The sequence below is a fragment of the Triticum aestivum genome, chromosome 3A (genome assembly GCF_018294505.1).
Source record: "Triticum aestivum cultivar Chinese Spring chromosome 3A, IWGSC CS RefSeq v2.1, whole genome shotgun sequence".
NCBI lineage: Eukaryota > Viridiplantae > Streptophyta > Magnoliopsida > Poales > Poaceae > Triticum > Triticum aestivum.
The window spans coordinates 236,897,996-236,913,364 of NC_057800.1; positions in this window are offsets into that span (position 1 = coordinate 236,897,996).

Below are 15,369 nucleotides of genomic sequence, written 5' to 3' on the forward strand. Positions count from 1 at the left end.
AGCCAGTGGCAATCGGAATCTTCTTCTTCATCGCAGTACGACCCCAACGATTAATATGGATATCCGCCAGGCCAGCCGTGTCCATAGACCAACTTAGGCCAAAAGCCTAAGCTTGGGGGAGTACGTATTTCCCACCGACATTACATTTATGTTCACACACTCATTGCTAGATGTCGGTGCTCATACTTTTTCATTGTATCATCCAGGCTAGTTTAATTTCCTTTTTACGATTTCTTCTTGTGTGTTTGATAAACCTTAAGAAAAACAAAAAAAAATAGTTGTAGCTTTTAATTAGTTTACTTTCCATGCTTGTAGTAGTAATTAAAAAGAAAACCCAAAAAGATTTCTTGTTCTTCTTTTACTTGTTGGGAGCTCTCCCGTGTAAACAGTTTTATTTCTTTTCTTTTCTTTGGGGGTCGATAGGAGAAGAACTTAAGTAAATTGTTGTAGTGGCTCTTGTATGAATTATTGTTGATCTAACAAAAGAGCCCATATTGCCTTGTCTCTCCTGTTTATTGACTGCTTACAGATTCCAGCTTAGTCCAATGCACGTGCACTATTATTATTATTCACATCGTTCGGTCGTGCAAGTGAAAGGCAATAATGACGATTATATGATGAACTTATTGAGATGAGAAAAGCTGGTATGAACTCGACCTCTTTTTTTGTAAATATGATTAGTTCATCATTCTCGATTCAGCCTATTATGAATAAACATGTTTGCAATGACAACTAGAGATCACAGTTTCTTGTGCCATGCTTGATTAGCTATGAGTTATAATGGTTTACCTTGCGTGCCAACATGCTATTAAAATGGTTGTGATGTGGTATGATAGGGTGGTATCCTCCTCTGAATGATTTAAGTGACTTGACTTGGCGCATGTTCACGCATGTAGTTGAAACAAAATCAACATAGCCTTCATGATATTTATGTTCATGGTGGATTATATCCTACTCATGCTTGCATTCGGTGTTGATTAATTTTAATGCATGTTCATGACTGTTGTCGCTCTCTAGCTGGTCGCTTCCCAGTCTTTTTCTATCCTTCACCTGTACTAAGCGGGAATACTGCTTGTGCATCCAATCCCTTAAACTCCAAATTTATTCCATATGAGTCCACTATACCTACCTATATACGGTATGTACCAGTCGTTCCAAGTAAATCTGTATGTGCCAAACTCTAAACCTTCAAATAAATATCCTATTTTGTATGCTCGAATAGCTCATGTATCAACTAGGGCTGTCAGTATCTTCCATGTTAGGCGGGTTATTCTCGAGAGGAGTGGACTTCGCTCCTCACTCACGAGATAAATGGCTGGTCACCGGGATGCCCGGTCCCATGCTTTATGCAAACTAAATCAAAATAATTGAAAACAAAACTCCCCCTGGAACTCTTGTTAGTTGGAGGCACTCGTTGTTTCGAGCAAGCCATGGATTGATGCTTGTTGGTGGAAGGGGGAGTATAAACTTTACCATTCTTTTTAGGAACCGCCTATAATGTGTGTACCATGGAAGATATCACCATATCTTAGTTCTTATGTTGACAATGAAAGTATACCCCTCAAAATATTATTCACCTCTATTTCAAAACCGAGCTCTGGCACCTCTACAAATCCCTGATTCCGTCGCGAATGGCCTATCTATTTACTTTTATGTTGAGTCATCATCCTCTTATTAAAAAGCACCAGTTGGAGAGCACCGCTGTCATTTGCATTCAATATTGTTAGTTTACATTGAGTATGACTTGACTGGATCTCTTTTACTATGAATTACAATGTCTAGTCAGTCCTTGGTCTTTAAAGGTGCTCTGCATTTATGTTTTGCGGTCTCAGAAAGGGCTAGCGAGATACCATCTTATTATACCATATTATGATTGTTTTGAGAAAGTGTTGTCATCCGAGATTTATTATTATTGCTCGCTAGTTGATTATGCTATCGATATTAGTAAACTTGATACCTAAGCGTTATTGCGAATGTGGTTAGTTATAATCTTTGTTGAAAACTTGAATGCTGGCTTTACATATTTAGTACAACAAGAGCAAACAGTGATTGTAAAAGTTTTTATTTATCACTTTCAGTTTGTCAACTGAATTGCTTGAGGACAAGCAAAGGTTTAAGCTTGGGGGAGTTGATACGTCTCCGTCGTATCTACTTTTCCAAACACTTTTGCCCTTGTTTTGGACTCTAACTTGCATGATTTGAATGGAACTAACCCGGACTGGCGCTGTTTTCAGCAGAATTACCATGGTGTTATTTATGTGCAGAAACAAACATTCTCGGAATGACCTGAAACTTCACGGAGCAACTTTTTGGAAAATATAAAAAATACCTGCAAACGATGAAGGCCAGGGGGCCCACCACCTGTCCACGAGGGTGGGGGCGCACCCCTACCTCGTGGGCCCCCTGGAGCTCCTCCGACTCCAACTCCAACTCAATATATTGTGTTTCGGGGAGAAAAAAACAGAGAGAAGAATTCATCGCGTTTTACGATATGGAGCTGCCACCAAGCCCTAAAACCTCTCGGGAGGGCTGATCTGGAGTCCATTCGGGGCTCCGGAGTGGGGAATTCGTTGCCATCGTCATCATCAACCATCCTCCATCACCAATTTCATGATGCTCACCGCCATGCGTGAGTAATTCCATCGTAGGCTTGCTGGACGGTGATGGGTTGGATGGGATCTATCATGTAATCAAGTTAGTTTTGTTATGGTTTGATCCCTAGTATCCACTATGTTCTGAGATTGATGTTGCTATGACTTTGCTATGCTTAATGCTTGTCACTAGGGCCCGAGTGCCATGATTTCAGATCTGAACCTATTATGTTTTCATCAATATATGAGAGTTCTTGATCCTATCTTGCAAGTCTATAGTCACCTATTATGTGTTATGATTCGCTAACCCCGAAGTGACAATAATCGGGATACTTACCGGTGATGACCGTAGTTTGAGGAGTTCATGTATTCACTATGTGTTAATGCTTTGTTCCGATACTCTATTAAAAGGAGGCCTTAATATCTCTTAGTTTCCGTAAGGACCCCGCTGCCATGGTAGGGTAGAACAAAAGATGTCATGCAAGTTCTTTTCCATAAGCACGTATTACTATATTCAGAATACATGCCTACATTACATTGATGAACTGGAGCTAGTTCTGTGTCACCCTAGGTTATGACTGTTACATGATGAACCGCATCCAGCATAATTCTCCATCACCGATCCATTGCCTACGAGCTTTCCATATATTGTTCTTCGCTTATTTAATTTTCCGTTGCTATTGCTATCATCACTACAAAATACCAAAAACATTACTTCTACTACTGTTACCTTTTGCCACTGTTACCACTACTATCATATTACTTTGCTACTAAACACTTTGCTGCAGATATTAAGTTTCCAGGTGTGGTTGAATTGACAACTTAGCTGCCAATACTTGAGAGTATTCTTTGGCTCCCCTTGTCTCAAATCAATAAATTTGGGTTGAATACTTTACACTCGAAAACTGTTGCGATCCCCTATACTTGTGGTTTATCAACGGTGTGTGTAACAGGTCAGGATACGATTATTGCATTTGAAGACTATCTGGGAGTTCGGAGAAAAGGGAACCCACCTTACAATGCCGAAGACAATCAGCGCGCCGGACTCATCGTCATTAAAATCCATGTCTAGGGGCTACTGAGGGAGTCTTGGACTAAGGGGTCCTCGGGCGTCTGACCTGTTATCCACGGGCCGGACTGATGGGCTATGAAGACATGAAGGCCGAAGACTGCACCATTTCCGGATTGGACTCTTCTTGGCATGGAAGGCAAGCCTGGCGACCGAAGATTCCTTCTTATGTAACCGACTCCATGTAAACCCTAGATCTCCTCGATGTCTATATAAACCAAAGGGGATAGTCTGGAAAGAACAACACATATACTCATTACCATATTCATAGGCTAGGCTTCTAGGGTTTAGCTATTACGATCTCGTGGTAGATCAACTCTTGTAACACCCATATTCATCAATATCAATCAAGAAGGACGTAGGGTATTACCTTCATATAGAGGGCCCGAACTTGGGTAAACATTGTGTCCCCTATCTCCTGTTACCATCGATCCTAGACGCACAGTTCAGGACCCCCTACCTGAGATCCACCGGTTTTGACACCGACAGTGTCCCCTGCCCACGTATATAAAGGAGGGAGGAGGAGGAGGCCGGCCCTAGAGGGGGCGCGCCAAGTGTGGGGAGTCCTACTAGGACTCCCAAGTCCTAGTAGGATTCCCCTTTTTCCTTTCCGGAGTACGAGAGAAGAAAGAAGGAAAGAGAGAGGGAGTAGGAAAGGGCAAGGGGGGCGCCGCCCCCTTTCCCCTAGTCAAATTAGGACCCATGGGGGGGGCGCCTCCTTCCCTTTGGCATGCCTCCTCTATTCCCGTATGCCCAACAAGGCCCAATACTTCTCCCAGCGAATTCCCGTAACTCTCCGATACTCTGTAAAATACCCGAATCACTCGTAACCTTTCCGATGTGTGAATACAGCCTTCCAATATATCGATCTTTACCTCTCGACCATTTCGAGACTGCTCGTCATGTCTGTGATCTCATCCGGGACTCCGAACAACCTTCGGTACATCAAATCACATAACTCATAATACAAATCATCATCGAACGTTAAGCGTGCGGACCCTACGGGTTCGAGAACTATGTAGACCTGGCCGAGACACATCTTCGGTCAATAACCAGTAGCGGAACCTGGATGCTCATATTGGCTCCTACATATTCTATGAAGATCTTTATCGGTCAAACCGCAAAACAACATACGTTGTTCCCTTTGTCATCGGTATGTTACTTTCCTGAGATTCGATCGCTGGTATCAACATACCTAGTTCAATCTTGTCACCGGCAAGTCTCTTTACTCGTTCTGTAATGCATCATCCCACAACTAACTCATTAGTCACATTGCTTGCAAGGCTTATAGTGATGTGCATTACCAAGAGGGCCCAGAGATACCTCTCTAATACTCGGAGTGACAAATCCTAATCTCGATCTATGCCAACCCAACAAACACCCTTTAATGAGAACGAAAATAATTTAAGGATATAATACTAGCAAGTTTTCTCATCATTAGTGAACATGGTATCTATATCATTTAATTTAGTAAGATGTGCCACAACAGTTTTAGATTCATAGCCATAGAAAGGATCAAATTCAACCAAAGTAATTAACTCAGGATCGATAGAGAAATCATAATCCTTATCAGTAATAAAGATAGGTGAAGTAGCATAAGCAGGATCATATTTGATTCTAGAATTCAGAGATTTTTCTTTCAGCTTAGCTAATAGTTATTAAGATCACTTCTATCATTGCAGGAAAGAAAGTCTCTAGCAGTTTCTTCATCCATAACATAACCCTCAGGAACAACATGCAATTCATATCTAGGGGAGAATCTTCATCATCACTTTCATCAATATTATCAGTTTCAATAATTTCATTCTCTCTAGCCCTAGCAAGTTGTTCATCAAGAAATTCACCAAGTGGCACAGTAGTATCAAGCATAGAAGTAGTTTCATCATAAGTATCATGCATAGCAGAAATGGCATCATCAATAACATGCGACATATCAGAATTAATAGTAGAAGCAGGTTTAGGTGTCGCAAGCTTACTCAAGATAGAAGGTGCATCAAGTGCAGAGCTAGATGGCAGTTCCTTACCTCCCCTCGTAGTTGAGGGATAAATCTTGGTTCTCGGATCTTTCAAGCTCTTCATAGTGATAAACAGATATAAATCCCAAGTGACTCAAAGAATATAGCTATGCTACCTGGCAACAGCGCCAAAAAATAGTCTTGATAACCCACAAGTATAGGGGATCGCAACAGTTTTCGAGGGTAGAGTATTCAACCCAAATTTATTGATTCGTCACAAGGGGAGCCAAAGAGTATTCTCAAGTATTAGCAGTTGAGTTGTCAATTCAACCACACCTAGAAAATTAATATCTGCAGCAAGGTATTTAGTAGCAAAGTAATATGGTAGTAGTGGTAACGATAGAAAAAGGTAACGATTGCAAAAGTAATATTTTTGGGTTTTGTAGTGATTGTAACAGCAGCAACAGAAAAGTAAATAGGCAAAGAACAATATAGGAAAAGCTCGTAGGCATTGGATCGGTGATAGAGAATTATGTCGGATGCGATCGATCATGTAACAGCCATAACCTAGGGTGATACAGAACTAGCTCCAGTTCATCAATGTAATGTAGGCATGTATTCCGAATATAGTCATACATGCTCATGGAAAAGAACTTGCATGACATCTTTTGTCCTACCCTCCCGTGGCAGCGGGGTCCTATTGGAAACTAAGGGATATTAAGGCCTCCTTTTAATAGAGTACCAGACCAAAGCATTAACACATAGTGAATACATGAACTCCTCAAACTACGGTCATCACCGGTAGTGGTCCCGATTATTGTCACTTCGGGGTTAATGGATCATAACACATAATAGGTGACTATAGACTTGCAAGATAGGATCAAGAACTCTCATATATTCATGAAAACATAATAGGTTCAGATCTGAAATCATGGCACTCGGGCCCTAGTGACAAGCATTAAGCATAGCAAAGTCATAGCAACATCAATCTCAGAACATAGTGGATACTAGGGATCAAACCCTAACAAATCTAACTCGATTACATGATAAATCTCATCCAACCCGTCACCGTTCAGCAAGCCTATAATGGAATTACTCATGTACGGCAGTGAGCATCATGAAAATCGTCATGGAGGAAGGTTGATGATGACGATAGCGATGGATTCACCTCTCCGGAGCCCCGAACGGACTCCAGATCAGCCCTCCCGAGAGAGTTTAGGGCTTGGCGGCGGCTCTGTATCATAAAACGCGATGAATCCTTCTCTCTGATTTTTTCTCTCCCCGAACATGAATATATGGAGTTGGAGTTGAGGTCAGTGGAGCGTCAGGGGGCCCACGAGGCAGGGGGCGCGCCCAGGGGGTAGGGCGCGCCCCCACCCTCGTGGACAGGGTGTTGGCCCCCTGACGTGGATCTTTCTTCCAGTATTTTTTATATATTCCAAAATAACTCACCGTTGATTTTCAGGTCATTCCGAGAACTTTTATTTCTGCACAAAAATAACACCATGGCAATTCTGCTGAAAACAACGTCAGTGCGGGTTAGTTCCATTCAAATCATGCAAGTTAGAGTCCAAAACAAGGGCAAAAGTGTTTGGAAAAGTAGATATGATGGAGACGTATCAACTCCCCCAAGCTTAAACCTTTGCTTGTCCTCAAGCAATTCAGTTGATAAACTGAAATTGATAAAGAAAAAAATTTAAAAACTCTGTTTGCTCTTGCTGTAAATATGTAAAGCAAGCATTCAGGTTTTCAGCAAAGATTATGAACTAACCATATTCACAATAACACTTAGGTCTCATGTTTACTCATATCAATGACATAATCAACTAGCGAGCAATAATAATCAATCTTGGATGACAACACTTTCTCAAAACAATCATGATATGATATAACATGATGATATCTCGCTAGCCCTTTCTGAGACCGCAAAACATAAATGCAGAGCACCTTTAAAGATCAATGACTGACTAGATATTGGAATTTATGGTAAAAGAGATCCAGTCAAGTCATACTCAATGTAAAGTAATAGTAATGGATGCAAATGACAGCGGTGCTCTCCAACTAGTGCTTTTTAATAAGAGGGTGATGACTCAACATAAAAGTAAATAGATAGGCCCTTCGCAGAGGGAAGCAGGGATTTGTAGAGGTGCCAGAGCTCGGTTTTGAAATAGTTATGAATAATATTTTGAGCGGTATACTTTCATTGTCAACATAACAACTAAGAGATCTTGATATCCTCCATGCTACACACATTATAGGCAGTTCCCAAATAGAATGGTAAAGTTTATACTCCCCCTCCACCAACAAGCATCAATCCATGGCTTGCTCGAAACAACGAGTGCCTCCAACTAACAAGAGTCCCTGGGGAGTTTTGTTTGCAGTTATTTTGATTTGATTTGCATTAAGCATGGGACTGGGCATCCCGGTGACCAGCAAATTTCTCGTGAGTGAGGAGCGGAGTCCACTCCTCTTTAGAATAACCCGCCTAGCATGGAAGATACAGACAGCCCTAGTTGGTACATGAGCTATTCAAGCATACAAAACAGAATGTTTATTTGAAGGTTTAGAGTTTGGCACATACAAATTTACTTGGAACGACAGGTAGATACCGTATATAGGTAGGTATGGTGGACTCATATGGAATAACTTTGGGGTTTATGGAATTGGATGCACAAGAAGTATTCCCGCTTAGTACAAGTGAAGGCTAGAAAAAGACTGGGAAGCGACCAGCTAGAGAGCAACAACAGTCATGAACATGCATTAAAATTAATCAACACCGAATACAAGCTTGAGTAGGATATAATGCACCATGAACATAAATATCGTAGAGGCTATGTTGATTTTGTTTCAACTACATGCGTGAACATGTGCCAAGTCAAGCCACTTGAATTGTTCAAAAGAGGATACCACCCTATCATACCACATCACAACCATTTTAATATCATGTTGGCACGCAAGGTAAACCATTATAAGCTCCTAGCTAATTAAGCATGGCATAAGCAACTACAATCTCTAATTGTCATTGCAAATATGTTTCTTTCATAATAGGCTGAATCAAGAACGATGGACTAATCATATTTACAAAAACAAGAGAGGTCAAGTTCATACCAGCTTTTCTCATCTCAATAAGTTCATCATATAATCATCATTATTGCCTTTCACTCGCACGACCGAATAGTGTGGATAATAATAATAGTGCACGTGTATTGGACTAAGTTGGAATCTGCATGCATTCAATTCAAGAGAGAAGACAAGGTAATATGGGATCTTTGTTAGATCAACAATAATGCATATAAGAGCCACTTAACATTTTAATCATGGTCTTCTCCTCTCGAACCCCAAAAAACAAAAAAGAAACAAAACTATTTACATGGAAAGATCCCAACAACCAAACGAAGAACGAGAAATCTTTTTGGGTTTTCTTTTAATTACTAATACTACATGCATGAAAAGTAAACTAGCTAAAAGCTACAACTAATTTTTTTGGTTTTCTTAAGGTTTATCAAACACACAAGAAGAAAGCATAAAAAGGAAAATAAACTAGCATGGATATTACAATGAAAAAGTATGAGCACCGACAACTAGCATGAGTGTGTGAAGATGAATGTAATGTCAGTGAGAAATATGTACTCCCCCAAGATTAGGCTTTTGGCCTAACTTGGTCTATGGCCATGGCTGGCCTAGCGGATATCCAAAGTTGTAGCTGGGGTCGTATTGAGATGCAACGACAATTGCCTGATGAGCTGTAGCTTGGAGGCGAGCTGTCTCCACCCTCCTCTCGTACTCGGCCGCCTCCTCCCTGGTTCTAACCTATCTCCCCTTTGCCTGAAAGTCAAAGAAAGCGGGAGCAGGGAGAGCGATGTGATAGGTGCTCGTTCGCCAAATGTTAGTCGGTACTAGAGGGACTGGTCGTTCCTCTCAACAAACTGATGATGAACCATAGCATCATAACCTAAATAAGCAGGAGGCAACTCAATATCATATCCACGTATGGGTATCTCAAGAAAGTTAGCTATATGAGTTGCATAAATTCCACCAAAGAAATCTCCATGAATACGATTATTATGCATCCTACGTGCAACAATGGCCCCCAAGTTGTATTGTCTATCTCCTAATACAGCACTCTTTAGAACACTAAGATCAGGGACACGCATGTGACATGCTTCATCCTTACCATTTATGCACCTACCTATGAAGAGAGCGAAATAATGTATAGTAGGAAAATGAATGCTCCCTATGGTAGCTTGCGTGATTTCCCTAGATTCCCCCACAGTTATACTTGCAAGAAAGTCTCCATATTCAGATTTGTGAGGTTCACTAACTTTACCCCACTGTGGAAGTTGACAAGCAGTGTTAAAATTTTCTAAGTCCATGGTATAAGATTTATCATAAAGATCAAATAGGACAATGTGAGAATTACGTGAAGATGAAAATTTGAACCTTCTCACAAAGGAATCAGTTAGGTGATGGCATTGAGGGCACTTATCTAGCATGAAGCCCTCGAGTTCAGCATTATGCACATATGCATCAAATTCCTCCTTAATTCCTGCTTGGGCCATGAAATCGTCTGACGGCCATTCACAAGGCCGCACTTGAGATTCTCTTGGTGGTTCCTCGTCCGCATCGCGTATTGCGGGCCTGGGTCCTTGCTTTCTTGAAGAACCACCTTGGTACATTTTCCTAAACATATTTCTTCCTCTGGAAAAATTCTAAAATTTTTAGTAACTCAAAATAAAAGTGAACCAAACTCAACAAAATTGATAGCAACTACTCCCACAAGTGCCTCGAGACTATATCATGCATTAAAACTAATTTTGACCTTATAAATTTGGCATGCAAGCTCAAGAACAGGGTCACCTAAGCAGCAAAAATTTGGAATGAATAAAGCACTAGAACAAAAGCTAATTGGACCATTGGAGGAGTCACATACCAAAGAACAATCCCCCAAAGCAGTTTTGTGAATGGGGCTTTGAGCAAGGAGATCGAAAATGGCAGAAAGATGAGCTTGAACTCAGGTTTGAGCTAGTTGGTGATTTTTGTGGGAGGAAGGAGTGTGTGCTAGTTAGAATAAGTGGAGGGGGCCCACGTGGGGTCCACGAGGCAGGGGGTGCACCCAGGGGGGTAGGGCGCGCCCTCCACCCTCGTGGGCATGTGGCTGCTCCCCCCGCTGTGTTTTCAGTGCCAGATATTCTCAAATATTCTAGAAAAAAATCATATTTAATTTTCAGGGCATTTGGAGAACTTTTATTTTCGGGGTATTTTTTTATTGCATGGATAGTTCAGAAAATAGATAGAAAAATACTATATTTGCATTATTTAATATAAATAACAGAAAGTAAAAAGAGGGTATAGAGAGTTGTGTTTTCTAAATTCATCCATCTCATGCTCATCAAAAGGAATCCACTAACAAGGTTGATCAAGTCTTGTTAACAAACTCATTCCGAATTGCATGAAACCAGAGAATTTTCGAATAACACTATGTTACCTCAACGGGGATATGCATGTCCCCAACAATAAGAATATCATATTTCTTCTTGAAAGTAGGAAGAGGAAATTCAAAACCTCCAATAGTAATTGTTGAAAATTTTCCAATAGAATTGATACTGTGGACTTGAGGTTGTTTCCTCGGAAAGTGTACCGTATGCTCATTACCATTAACATGAAAAGTGACATTGCCTTTGGTGCAATCAATAACAGCCCCTGCAGTATTCAAAAAGGGTCTACCAAGAAAAATAGACATACTATCATCCTCGGGAATATCAAGAATAACAAAGTTCGTTAAAATAGTAACGTTTGCAACCACAACAGGCACATCCTCACAAATACTGACATGTATAGCAGTTAATTTATCAGCCCTTTGCAAAGATATTTCAGTAGGTGTCAACTTATTCAAATCAAGTCTACGATATAAAGAGAGAGGCATAACACTAACACCGGCTCCAAGATCACATAAAGCAGTTTTAACATAGTTTGTTTTAATGGAGCATAGTATAGTTGGTACTCCTGGATCTCCAAGTTTCTTTGGTATGCCCCCCTTAAAAGTATAATTAGCAAGCATGGTGGAAATTTCAGCTTTCGGTATCTTTCTCTTATTAGTAACAATATCTTTCATATATTTAGCATAAGGATTCATTTTAAGCATATCAGTCAAACGCATACGCAAAAAGATAGGTCTAATCATTTCAGCAAAGCGCTCAAAATCCTCATCATCCTTTTTCTTGGATGGTTTAGGAGGAAAAGGCATGGGTTTTTGAACCCATGGTTCTCTTTCTTTACCGTGCTTCCTAGCAACAAATTCTCTCTTATAATAACATTGATTCTTTGATTGTGGGTTATGAAGATCAACAGCAGGTTCAATTTCTACATCATTATTATTGCTAGGTTGAGCATCAACATGAACATCATAATTAACATTATTACTAGGTTCATGTTCATTACCAGATTGTGTTTCAGCATCAAAAAATAGAAATATCATTGGGATTCTCAGGTGTGTGAACAATAGGTTCACTAGAAGCATGCAAAGTCCTATCATTTTTATTTTTCTTCCTCTTAGAAGGACTAGGTTCATCTACATTGGTTCTCTGAGAATCTTGCTCAATTCTCTTAGGATGGCCCTCAAGATACAAAGGTTCCTGAGTCACTTTACCTCCTCTAGTTGCAACTCTAATAGCAAAGTCATTATTTTTACTATTCAATTCATTGAGCAAAACATTCTGAGCTTTAAGTACTTGTTCTACTTGAGTGGTAACCATAGAAGCATGTTTACTAATAAGTTTAAGTTTACCTTTAACACTAGCCATATAATCACTCAAGTGTTCAATCATGTAAGCATTATATTTCAATTGTCTACCAACATAAGCATTAAAATCTTCTTGCTTAACCATAAAGTTATCAAATTCATCCAAACTTTGGCTAACAAACTTAGCAAGAGGGATTTTAGCTTTATCATATCTATAGAGAGAGTTTACCTTCACTAGCTATGTCAGGTTATCAAGACCGTGTGTTTCTTCAATAGGTGATGAATTAAGACCATGTATTTCTTCAACAGGAGGTAAATTCTTAACATCTTCAGCTTTTATACCTTTTTCTTTCATAGATTTATTTGCCTCTTGCATATCTTCAGGACTGAGAAATATAATACCCCTTTTTTTCGGAGTTGGCTTAGGAGTTGGTTCAGGAAGTGTCCAATTATTTTCATTAATCAACATATTATTCAATAGAATTTCAGCTTGATCATAAGTTCTTTCCCTGAAAACACAACCAACACAACTATCCAGGTAATCTATGGGAGCATCGGCGAGTCCATTATAAAAGATATCAAGTGTTTCATTTTTCTTGAGAGGATGATCGGGCAAAGCATTAAGTAATTGAAGAAGCCTCCCCCAAGGTTGTGGGAAACTCTCTTTTTCAATTTGCACAAAATTATATATTTCCCTTAAAGCAGCTTGTTTCTTATGAGCGGGGAAATATTTAGCAGAGAAATAGTAAAGCATATCCTAGGGACTATGCACATAACCAGGATCAAGAGAACTAAACCATATCTTAGCATCACCCTTTATTGAGAATGGAAATAATTTAAGAATATAATAGTAGCAAGTTTTCTCATCATTAGTGAACAGGGTCAAGAGAACTAAACCATATCTTAGCATCATTAGCTATATCATTTAATTTTGTAAGATGTGCCACAATAGTTTAGATTCATAGCCATAGAAAGGATCAGATTCAACCAAAGTAATTAACTCAGGATCGACAAAGAAATCATAATCCTTATTAGTAATAAAGATAGGTGAAGTAGCATAAGCAGGATCATATTTCATTCAAGCATTCAGAGATTTTTCTTTCAGCTTAGCTAATAGTTTCTTAAGATCACTTCTGTCATTGCAGGCAAGAAAGTCTCTAGCAGTTTCTTCATCCGTAACATAACCCTAAGGAACAACAGGCAATGCATATCAAGGGGGAGAATCTTCATCATCACTTTCATCAATATATTAGTTTCAATAATTTCATTCTCTCTAGCCCTAGCAAGTTGTTCATCAAGAAATTCACCAAGTGGCGCAGTAGTATAAAGCATAGAAGTAGTTTCATCATAAGTATCATGCATAGTAGAAATGGCATCATCAATAACTTGCGACATATCAGAATTAATAGCAGAAACAGGTTTAGGTGTCACAAGCTTACTGAAAATAGAAGGTGAATCAAGTGCAGAGCTAGATGGCAGTTCCTTACCCCCCTCATAGTTGAGGGATAAATCTTTGTTCTCGGATCTTTCAAGCTCTCCATAGTGATAAACAGATATAAATCTCAAGTGACTCAAAGAATGGAGCTATGCTACCCGCCAATAGCACCAGAAAATAGTCTTGATAACCCACAAGTATAGGGGATGACAATAGTTTTCGAGGGTAGACTATTCAACCCAAATTTATTGATTCGACACAAGGGGAGCCAAAGAATATTCTCAAGTATTAGCTGTTGAGTTGTCAATTCAACCACACCTAGAAACTTAATATCTGCAGCAAGGTATTTAGCAGCAAAGTAATATGATAGTAGTGGTAATGATAGCAAAAGTAATATTTTTGGGTTTTGTAGTGATTGTAACAGCAGCAACGGAAAAGTAAATAAGTGAAGAACAATATATGAAAAGCTCGTAGGTAATGGATCAGTGATGGATAATTATGTCGGATGCGATCAATCATGCAATAGTTATAATATAGGGTGACACAGAACTAGCTCCAGTTCATCAATGTAATGTAGGCATGTATTCCGAATATAGTCATACGTGCTTATGGGAAAGAACTTGCATGACATATTTTGTCCTACCCTCCCGTGGCAGCGGGTTCCTATTGGAAACTAAGGGATATTAAGGCCTCCTTTATTAGAGTACCGGGCCAAAGCATTAACACATAGTGAATGCATGAACTCCTCAAACTATGGTCATCACCGGTAGTGGTCCGGATTATTGTCACTTCAGGGTTAATGGATCATAACACATAATAGGTGACTATAGACTTTCAAGATAGGATCAAGAACTCTCATATATTCATGTAAACATAATAGGTTTAGATCTGAAATCATGGCACTCGGGCCCTAGTGACAAGCATTAAGCATAGCAAAGTCATAGCAACATCAATCTCAGAACATAGTGGATACTAGGATCAAATCCTAACAAATCTTATTTGATTACATGATCAATCTCATCCAACCCATTACCGTCCAGCAAGCCTATGATGGAATTACTCATGCACGGCGGTGAGCATAATGAAATTAGCGATAGAGGAAGGTTGATGATGACGATAGCGATGGATTCCCCACTCTGGAGCCCCGAACAGACTCCAGATCAGCCATCCCGAGAGAGTTTAGGGCTTGGCGGAGGCTCCGTATCGTAAAACACGATGAATCCTTCCCTCTGATTTTTTTTCTCCCCGGACACGAATATATGGAGATGGAGTTGAGGTCGGTGGAGCGTCAGGGGGCCCACGAGGCAGGGTGCGTGCCCAGGGGGTAGGGCGCGCCCCCCACCCTCGTGGACAGGGTGTGGGCCCCCTGACATGGATCTTTCTTCTAGTATTTTTTATATATTCCAAAATAATTCTCTATTGATTTTCGAGTCATTCCGAGAACTTTTATTTCTGCACAAAAATAACACCATGGCAATTCTGCTGAAAATAGCGTCAGTTCGGGTTAGTTCCATTCAAATCATGTAATTTAGAGTCCAAAACAAGGGCAAAAGTGTTTGGAAAAGTAGATACGATGGAGA